The following is a 10,507-nucleotide window of genomic DNA, read 5'->3' on the forward strand; positions in this document are numbered from 1 at the left end:
AATCCACCTAACCCGCACATCTTTGGATTGTGGGAGGAAACCGGAGCACCCGGAGGAAACCCACGCACACACGGGGAGAATGTGCAGACTCCGCACAGACAGTGAGCCAAGCCGGGAATCGAACCTGGGACCCTGGAGCTGTGAAGCAATTGTGCTATCCACAATGCTACCGTGCTGCCCTGTTTCCTGTTTCCTGTTTGCTAGCCAATCTTGTATCCATGCCAATATGTTACTCCCAACATCATGCACTTTTATTTTCTGCATTAATCCTTGGTGTGGCACCTTATTAAATGCCTTCTGGAAATCCAAGTACAGTACATCTACCATTTCCCCTTGATCAACAGCACATATTACTTCTTCAAAGAACTCCAATAAATTGGTTAAACATGATTTCCCTCTATCAAAACCACATTGACTCTGCCTGATTAACATGAATTTATCCAAGTGCCGTGCTGCAACATCTTTAAAAATAGCTACTAACATTTTCCATGTGACAGATGTTAAGCCAACTGTCCTGTAGTTTTCTACTTTCTGTCTCCCTCCCTTTCGAATAGAATCACAGAATCATGGACTCTTTACAGTGCAGAAGGCCATTTGGCCCACTGAGTCTGCACAGATGGTCAGACAGTCTAACTCCTGCCAAATGGAAGTCAAATGACTATTACTTTCAGGGTTTAATGTTTTAGTGAGTGCTGCCAAAGAACTGGTGAAGGGTGGGGTTTGATATTGAAATTCCAGCTCACAGTAAAGTGATTACATTACTTTGGCAAGCGTATGCCTGTATCTGCCAAACCAGTCTATTTAAATGCAGTCTCCCGCATAAGCTTTAATGAAGGCAACAATCAGTAATGAAAGTGTTATAACCTGCCTGCTTACCATTGGCTGGGGAATAAGGACAATCCTACAATCCTGTGGGAGTATGAGCTTCCCCAATGAGGGGGGGCGGAGAAATCATTAGCAGACTCCTTGTATAAATAAAGCTGGCCAGTTTGGAACCAGCAGGAAGGAGTGAGCAGCAAGCGAAGTTGCTGCTGCTGTTGTATATATATATATGTTATTGTAAATAAATGTTATTTCTTTGTATCCTTAAAACTCGTGCTGGATTCTTCGTGGCACTCACAAAACTGGCGACGAGGGTTAAAGGGAATAGCTGTCTACACTGCTGAAGCCACCTCCCTGGATTTTTGTTGGATACAGGTTGGAAGTTGTTTTCTGTTACACCATGCCTCTGTATGGACGTTTGGATGTTTTTGATGCTGCGCTGGAAAGCTGGAACCAGTACGCACAACGGATGCGTTACTATTTCTGGGCAAACAATATCACCGAAAACGAGCGCCAGGTGGTCATATTGCTCACCGCCTGCGGCCCGCATACGTTTGGGGTGATTAGGAGCCTTACGTACCCAGCTGTACCGGACACCAAAACGTTTGATGAACTTGTGAATTTAGTGGGGCAACATTTTAACCCAACCCTATCCACGATAGTCCAACGTTACCGGTTTAATATCGCTGAGAGGACCGCAGGAGAATCCCTTGCCGACTTTCTATCCAGGCTATGCAGGATTGCGGAATACTGTGACTATGGTGAGACCTTGTCAGAAATGTTACGCGACCGTTTGGTTTGCGGTATTAACAATGCGGCCACCCAGAGAAAGTTGTTAGCTGAGCCAACATTGACTTTTCAACAGGCCATTCAACAATCCTGAGAGATGGCAGAACGAGGAGTGCAGGAGCTACAGGGAATGAAGGTGCATGCCTTGGGGCGCAACCCCTTCCGTCCGAAAACGTCCCCCGCACTCCTGCGGTACCTTGAGCGAGGCGACGTCCGGATCGACGCCAGTGGCCATCGGACATTCCTCCCCAAAGGGAGCCTTCTCCAGAACCAATGGATGAGGAGCCATGTCCGTGTCAGACTTGTAGGCGCTGACCCCGTCGTGGACGGCGGTCCTGGGGGCGCCTGAGGCGCCGTCGTTCCGACCGAAACTGGGACAAGCCCAGGGGCCGTACCTTCCATGTGGATGAACCTGCGGCGACTATTCCTGAGGACATGGAGACGGAGGACGACTGCCTGCAGCTGCATTGTGTGGCAACTCCCCGTGTGACCCCCATTAAGGTGACAGTACGGGTCAATGATCACCCGCTTGAGATGGAGTTGGACACTGGCGCAGCGGTCTCCGTGATCGCCCAGAGGACATTCGACCGCATCAAGCAGGGTATACAGACCCTTACATTAACCGACACACAGGCCAGGTTGGCTACCAAATGGAGGAACCATTGGACATTGCAGGAACTATGATTACCCCTGTTTATGGACGCCTGGAGGGGCGTTCCCCACTTATCGTGGTGCGCGGCCATGGGCTCAGCCTGTTGGGTCGGGACTGGTTGCGCCATTTGCGGTTGCAGTGGCAGCACATCCTCCAAACAGTTTCTGGAGGGTTGACTGAGGTGCTAGGACAATACCCAGATGTATTCCAGCCCGGTTTGGGGAAAATGAAAGGGGCCGTAGCCCGTATCCAAGTTGAACCAGGAGCCACGCCTATTTCCGGGCACGCCCGGTGCCTTACGCCTTGCTCGAGAAGGTAGAAGGGGAGCTCACTTGTTTGGAGACTTTGGGTATTATAAGGCCCGTCCGTTTCGCTGACTGGGCAGCACCAATTGTACCTGTAATGAAGCCAGATGCCACAGTTCGCTTGTGCGGCGACTATAAACTTACAGTGAATACGGCTTCCCGACTCGACCGATATCCAATGCCTCGCATAGAGGATCTCTACGCGAAGCTTGCAGGCGGACTCTCATTCACAAAATTAGATATGAGTCACGCCTACCTACAGTTGGAGCTGGACCCTGCCTCCCGACCATATGTAACGATTAATACACACCGGGGCCTGCATGAATATACACGTTTGCCCTTTGGAGTATCCTCTGCCTGCGCTATTTTTCAACGTGTTATGGAGGGCATTTTGAGAGGTTTACCGCATGTTGCTGTCTATTTAGATGTTTTGATCAAAGGGACGTCGGAGCAGGAACATTTGGAAAATCTGGAGGCTGTCCTGAAGACGCTTTTCGGAGGCTGGAGTCCATTTGCATCGCACAAAGCGCATCTTTCAGGCGAAGGAAGTATTCTACCTGGGTTATCGGGTGGACCGCGAAGGTTTGCACCACGTCGCAGAGAAGGTGTGCGCGATTCAACAGGCCCTCGCCCCGACTGACACTTCACACCTTCGTTCTTTTCTCGGCCTCGTAAACTATTACGGGAAGTTCCTACCCAATCTGGCAATTACGCTGGCCCTGTTGATCCTTCTGCTAAAGAAAAATCACACCTGGGTTTGGGGTCAGCTGCAAGAAACCGCTTTCCGGCGGGTAAAACAACAACTGTCGTCATCTGGGTTACTCACCCACTATGATCCTGGAAAACCTTTGCTCATCACATGTGATGCATCCCCGTATGGTATTGGGGCCGTCCTGTCCCACAAGGTGGAGAACGGGGCCGAGCGGCCAATAGCCTTTGCCTCCTGCGCATTGACTGCAGTGGAAAAAAAGTATGCCCAGATCGAGGAGGGCCTGGCAGTGGTCTTTGCGGTGAAATGTTTCCACCAGTACGTGTATGGCCACCACTTCATTATCGTGACTGATCATAAGCTTCTGCTGGGGCTTTTCAGAGAGGATAAGCCAATGCCGCCCATTGCTTCCGCACGGATCCAGCGCTGGGCTTTGTTGCTCGCTGCATACGAGTATTCTCTGGAGCACAAACCAGGAACGCAGATAGCAAATGCCGACGTACTGAACCGATTGCCTTTATCGACCGGCCCCATGTCGACCCCCACGACCGGTGAGGTGGTTGCAATCCTAAATTTTATGGACACCTTGCCTGTCACGGCATCACAGATCCATGAGTGGACCCAGACGGAGCCAGTCCTGTCAAAGGTTGGCACATAGTCCTGTATGGTGGGCAGCATAGATAGCTCCCAGGCGAGTTGTGGGCATTTTCCTCCAAGCTGTCAGAATTCAGCGTGGAAGACGGCATCCTCTTGTGGGGGACGCGTGTGATTGTCCCGGAAAAAGGACAGGAGCTGATACTAAGAGACTTGCACAATGTGCATCCAGGTGTGACCAAAATTAAAATGTTGGCCCGGAGTTATGTCTGGTGGCCAGGCCTCAACACCGACATTGAGAAGGTGGCCCAAAACTGCTCCATTTGCCAGGAGCATCAGAAGCTTCCACCAGCCACGCCCCTGCACAACTGGGAATGGCCAGGGCGGCCTTGGGCGCACTTGCATGCGAATTGCTTCGGCCCTTTTCAAGGATCCATGTTCCTTTTATTAATCGACGCCCAGTCTAAATGGCTAGAGGTGCATAAAATGCTCGGCACAACGTCCTGCGCAACAATTGAGAAGATGCATTTGTCTTTTAGTACGCATGGCCTCCCCGAGGTGCTGGTCACGGATAACGGCACTTCATTCACAAGTGAGGAGTTTGCGAGGTTCATGAAGATGAACGGCATACTCCATACCCGCACTGCCCCTTACCACCCGGCTTCAAATGGGTTGGCGGAGCACGCAGTGCATTCAAACAAGGCCGAAAGAAGCAGTCTTCCGGGTCAATGGACACGTGACTGGCTCGCTTTTTGTTTTTGTTTTGGACCACCCCCCATGCGGTGACTGGGGTAGCTCCCGCAGAACTCCTAATGGGCCGGAGATTTCGCACCCGCCTTAGCATGGTTTACCCGGTCATTGGCGCAAAAGTACGCTGCACACAAGAACGGCAGGGACATGGTTTTTCTCGGCATCGGCCAATTCGGCAGTTTGCGCCCGGTGACCCAGTGTTCGTTCGGAATTTTGCTGGTGGTGCCCAGTGGGTCCCTTGCGTAATCTTTTGCCAAACGGGCCTTATATCTTACCAGGTGCAGGCCCAGGGTCGTCTCCAGCGCAAACATGTAGACCACGATGGGTCCAGAGGACTATCCCTTCCAAAGATTCCCCGCCCCCGGAGCTCATTTCTACAGCCACAGAGACCAGAGACAATGGAAAGTAGGCCTCACAATCTTCCTCTGGTGCCTCACTCAAAGCCTGCGCAGGTCGTTACAGAACCAAATGGAGATAGAGACGCTGACATGACGGAGGCAGCAGACTCTGACTCCGAGATGGAGACACAGGACGCATCAGAGGGGGAATCCTCGGGACCACGGGCCGTGGATGTACAACTGTTATGCCGTTCATCACGGAAGCGCCGGTCTCCGTCTCGTTACACGCCGCCCGATCCAGCGCCTCGTGCAAATGGTGTCCGGTCTGCGGCAAAACGAGTCCGACGCCCTCCTTTGCCAGTGTCTTCGGTGGATTCCTTGGACTTTGGAGGGGGGAGGGATGTTATAACCTGCCTGCTTACCATTGGCTAGGGACTAATGACAATCCCACAATCCTGTGGGAGCATGAGCTTCCCCAATGAGGGGGGCGGAGAAATCATTAGCAAACTCCCTGTATAAATAAAGCTGGCCAGTTTGGAACCAGCAGGAAGGAGTGAGCAGCAAGCGAAGTTGCTGCTGCTGCTGTTGTATACATATATGTTATTGTAAATAAATGTTATTTCTTTGTATCCTTAAAACTCGTGCTGGATTCTTCGTGGCCCTCACAAAAGAAAGTGTAAAAAGAGAGGATATTAAAGTTCATTATGATTGTGCACCTTTCCTTAAATTCCAGGTTTAAAGGACTAACTCCCAGAATTATGTAGCATCTTATGGATTTGTAACACTTTGCTACTGCTTTCTATTTTAAATAAAGGAGTCACATTCAATACTTTGCAATCAATGGAATCTTCCCCAAACCCAAAGAATTCTGGAAAATTAATACCAGCGCATCAACTAGCCACTTCTTTTAAGACCCTAAGATGAAGTCCATTAGGACCTGAGGACCTGACAGCCGTAACTCCAACAATTTACTCAGTACCATTTCCCTGATGATTGTAATTTTCTTGCATTCCTCCCTCCCTTCCATTTCCTGATCTACAGTGAATTTTACCTCCTCTATAGTGAAAACTGATGCAAAATAACTTCAGTTCATTTGCCTTGCTATTTTCCATTTTTATCTCCCCAGGCTCACTTTCTGCAGGAAAAGCGCTCATTTTGTTAACTCTTTTCTTTTTAAAATATCTATAGAAACTCTTACTGTCTGTTCTAATATTTCTAGCCAACTTGCTCTTGTACACTAATTTTCCCTTCTTATTAATCTTTTAGTTATTCTTTGTTGTTTTTTATAATTTGTCCAATCTTTTGACCGGTCACCCAACTTTGCACAATTCTGGGTGGGAAGACCCGGTCCCTCAGCCACCTCTTTCTTGGCAGCCCACCGTTCCTTGGCGGTGTGATTTTCTACTCCTGCCACGTGACAATAGGATTGCCCATTGAAGCCACCCCACGCCGCTGGGAAACCCACGGGCAGGCATACGCTGCTGGTGGGAAAAGAGAATCACAATGGCCAAAAGATTCCAGCTTATGTGTTTTTTCTTTAAGTTTGATACTATCTTTAACTTTATTAGTTAACCACAGATGGTGGGTCCTCCACTTGGAAATTTTCTTCCCCATTGGAATGTATCTATTCTGTTTCCCTTTAAATGTCAGTTACTGCATCTCTATTAAGCTATCCCTTAACCTAATTTGTCAGTTCACTTTGGCTAGCTATGCTTCCATGCCCTCTTAATTGCTTTTATTTAAATTTAAAATACTAGTCTTTGACCCATTCTCTCCTTTCTCAAACTGAATGCAACCTAAGCGATCATAATACGTTCATGAATTACTCATATCTCGTGTTCAATACCAGGTCGACTATATCCTGCTCTTTGATTCTGCTCGAGGATTAATACCATAGCTTCCTGACACACTCCCATTATTTCTTCCTTAATACTCCATTGTACCATGTGGGTACTGTTAGGCGGCCGGTACATCAATCCCACAAGTAACTCATTTCCTTAATCATTTCTCATCTCTGCCCAAACTGCTTCTAGAGTTTCTTGAACTTAGGTCATCCCTCTCTATTCTGCTAATAGCATAGTTGATTAACAGAACAACCCCTCCTTCTTTTCCTCACTTCCTGTATTTCCCAAATGTCATGTACCTTTCAATATTCAGGTGCCACTCTGTCATCCTGCAGCCCTGACTCTGAAATGGCTTTCAGATGGTCTTTATTTATTTCCATTTGCTCTATCAGTTCATCTGTTTTGTTTTGAATGCTATGCACATTCAGATACAGGGCATTTAGTTTGCGCTTTTATTATTTTTCTAATCTCTAGCCGTATCTGTTGATTTACTCTTAGATTTGTATTCTCTATCCCTTCCTATCACAGTCTGTTTATCATTTCCAATATTTGAACCTTTCTCCCTTGTACCTCGCACGTGAGTGGGTTGATATTTCAGGCCATTGTTATGATTGACGAGGCCATGAAAAATCAAATTCTCCAATCAAATAAATCTATGCATGTCCTCAACCATGGCCATGGAGACTACAAATGAAATGGCCACCTTAAATAGGATGATGCAGTTAAGTCACAAAAGGATGATTGAAAAAGTGGACATAAAAACTCAAAGCACTCCAATTTTTCACCCAACATCCATCCCCATTGTCTCCTGGTGACTAAGTCTGCCCTATTCAGGTGGGGCAGTGGAACAGTTTTGGCTGGGTCCTCCAGGGTTCCAAAATCCAGAAGTCGGTTCCCAATATCATCTAAGCAGCAGAAGCAGACAGAGCAGGGATGGAAGCTGCCCATCACTATCTTGTTCAAGCCCCAGGAGTTTCACCCTGTAGAACAATAGGAGAAAGAGGGCTAAACTTTGTAGTTGCATAATGGTGTACACATGGATCCTTTATAAATATTATAATGCTAAGCTTCTGTCCGTAAACAAATAAATTTGGGTGAATCTCAGCTGCTCAGAATGGAAGCTCATACTCCACGAAGCCCACGGGGCTTGATGATCACCGGTGTCCTTTGTGGCCACCATAACACAGTCTCTCAGCAAAAGCACTTTGTGCAAACCCTTTTCCACCAACAGGTGAGAAAACAACAGTTAATACAGAGTAGTAGTCGCAATATTTCTATGTGATTGATTCAGCGCTAACATTGCTGTTCTGTTCTTGCTTTGCTGGCAACCGTGAGTTTCAGGATGATTGAGAAACCAACAGAACAAAAATTGTCTTGAAAAATGTGTCTAATTGAACGATTATCTAATGGTAATTCGTAATCGATCTCTCCAAGGGGAAATTTTGCACTCGCAGCCTTACAGATTGGAATGAAATGCAGAAATCAGTGAGTTGGAGTTGGCAGGCAAATTCACTGTCATTTTCTCTGGACTTAATTCCCCTCCTGTACCCAAACCCATGAACTCCATGTTAAGATTCTCCCCTTAACACCCGCAGTGCATGTTTGTGTGTCACCTTGAGCAGGGGCCATGCTAATCTTCTTGGTATCGTTCCACGTTTTTTGAAATGTATGTGCTGCTGAAGCAAACACTCACAGTAGTTAACTCTTACCTTCTGTCTAAAATGGCCTAGCTAGCCACTGCTAGCGATGCCCACATTCCTCTCCAGGTTTTAAAAAGCAGACATTCACGCAGAAAATTAAATCTATCTGAACGGATTTGAAAACAAAGAGCCATGATCAAACATATGGAAAGGAATAAAATTTTATTTATTAGAAATAGATTTCCCTACCACTGAAGTAAGGCTCACCGGCCTGTAGTTCCCGGGATTATCCTTGCTACCCTTCTTAAACAGAGGAACAACATTGGCTATTCTCCAGTCCTCCGGGACATCACCTGAAGACAGCGAGGATCCAAAGATTTCTGTCAAGGCCTCAGCAATTTCCTCTCCAGCCTCCTTCAGTATTCTGGGGTAGGTCCCATCAGGCCCTGGGGACTTATCTACCTTAATATTTTTTAAGACACCCAACACCTCGTCTTTTTGGATCTCAATGTGACCCAGGCTATCTACACCCCCTTCTCCAGACTCAACATCTACCAATTCCTTCTCTTTGGTGAACACTGATGCAAAGTATTCATTTAGTACCTCGCCCATTTCCTCTGGCTCCACACATAGATTCCCTTGCCTATCCTTCAGTGGGCCAACCCTTTCCCTGGCTATCCTCTTGCTTTTTATGTACGTGTAAAAAGCCTTGGGATTTTCCTTAACCCTATTTGCCAATGACTTTTTGTGACCCCTTCTAGCCCTCCTGACTCCTTGCTTAAGTTCCTTCCTACTTTCCTTATGTTCCACACAGGCTTTGTCTGTTCCCAGCCTTTTAGCCCTGACAAATGCCTCCTTTTTCTTTTTGACGAGGCCTACAATATCTCTCGTTATGCAAGGTTCCCGAAAATTGCCGTATTTATCCTTCTTTCTCACAGGAACATGCCGATCCTGAATTCCTTTCAACTGACACTTGAAAGCCTCCCACATGTCAGATGTTGATTTGCCCTCAAACATCCGCCCCCAATCTATGTTTTTCAGTTCCCGCCTAATATTGTTATAATTAGCCTTCCCCCAATTTAGCACATTCATCCTAGGACCACTCTTATCCTTGTCCACCAGCACTTTAAAACTTACTGAATTGTGGTCACTGTTCCCGAAATGCTCCCCTACTGAAACATCTACCACCTGGCCGGGCTCATTCCCCAATACCAGGTCCAGTACCACTCCTTCCCTAGTTGGACAGTCCACATATTGTTTTAAGAAGCCCTCCTAGATGTTCCTTACAAACGATGCCCCGTCTAAGCCCCTGGCACTAAGTGAGTCCCAGTCAATATTGGGGAAGTTGAAGTCTCCCATCACCACCCTGTTGTTTTTACTCTTTTCCAAAATCTGTCTACCTATCTGCTCCTCTATCTCCCGCTGGCTGTTGGGAGGCCTGGAGTAAACCCCCAACATTGTGACTGCACCCTTCTTAATCCTGATCTCTACCCATATAGCCTCACTGCCCTCTGAGGTGTCCTCCCGCAGTACAGCTGTGATATTCTCCCTAACCAGTAGCGCAACTCCGCCACCCCTTTTACATCCCCCTCTATCCCGCCTGAAACATCTAAATCCTGGAACGTTTAGCTGCCAATCCTGCCCTTCCCTCAACCAGGTCTCTGTAATGGCAACAACATCATAGTTCCAAGTACTAATCCAAGCTCTAAGTTCATCTGCCTTACCCGTAATACTTCTTGCATTAAAACATATGCACTTCAGGCCACCAGACCCGCTGTGTTCAACAACTTCTCCCTGTCTGCTCTGCCTCAGAGCCCCACTGTCCCTATTCCCTAGTTCTCCCTCAATGCTCTCACCTTCTGACCTATTGCTCCCGTGCCCACCCACCTCCCATACTAGTTTAAACCCTCCCGTGTGACACTAGCAAACCTCGCGGCCAGGATATTTATGCCTCTCCAGTTTAGATGCAACCCGTCCTTCTTATATAGGTCACACCTGCCCCGGAAGAGCTCCCAGTAGTCCAGATAACGGAAACCGTCACTCCTACACCAGCTGTTTAGCCAC

At 47.6% G+C, this 10,507-nt stretch overlaps 1 non-coding gene across 1 annotated transcript; it reads right to left on the reverse strand.

Moving 5' to 3' along the window:
* Positions 1-8,386: 8,386 nt before the first annotated feature.
* Positions 8,387-8,490, reverse strand: LOC140386122 (U6 spliceosomal RNA). Its single transcript, XR_011933588.1, has one exon. It is a non-coding gene; the product is annotated as a U6 spliceosomal RNA (small nuclear RNA).
* Between the last annotated feature and the right edge of the window lie 2,017 nt (positions 8,491-10,507).

The sequence above is a fragment of the Scyliorhinus torazame genome, chromosome 11, assembly GCF_047496885.1.
Source record: "Scyliorhinus torazame isolate Kashiwa2021f chromosome 11, sScyTor2.1, whole genome shotgun sequence".
Classification (NCBI taxonomy): Eukaryota; Metazoa; Chordata; class Chondrichthyes; order Carcharhiniformes; family Scyliorhinidae; genus Scyliorhinus; species Scyliorhinus torazame.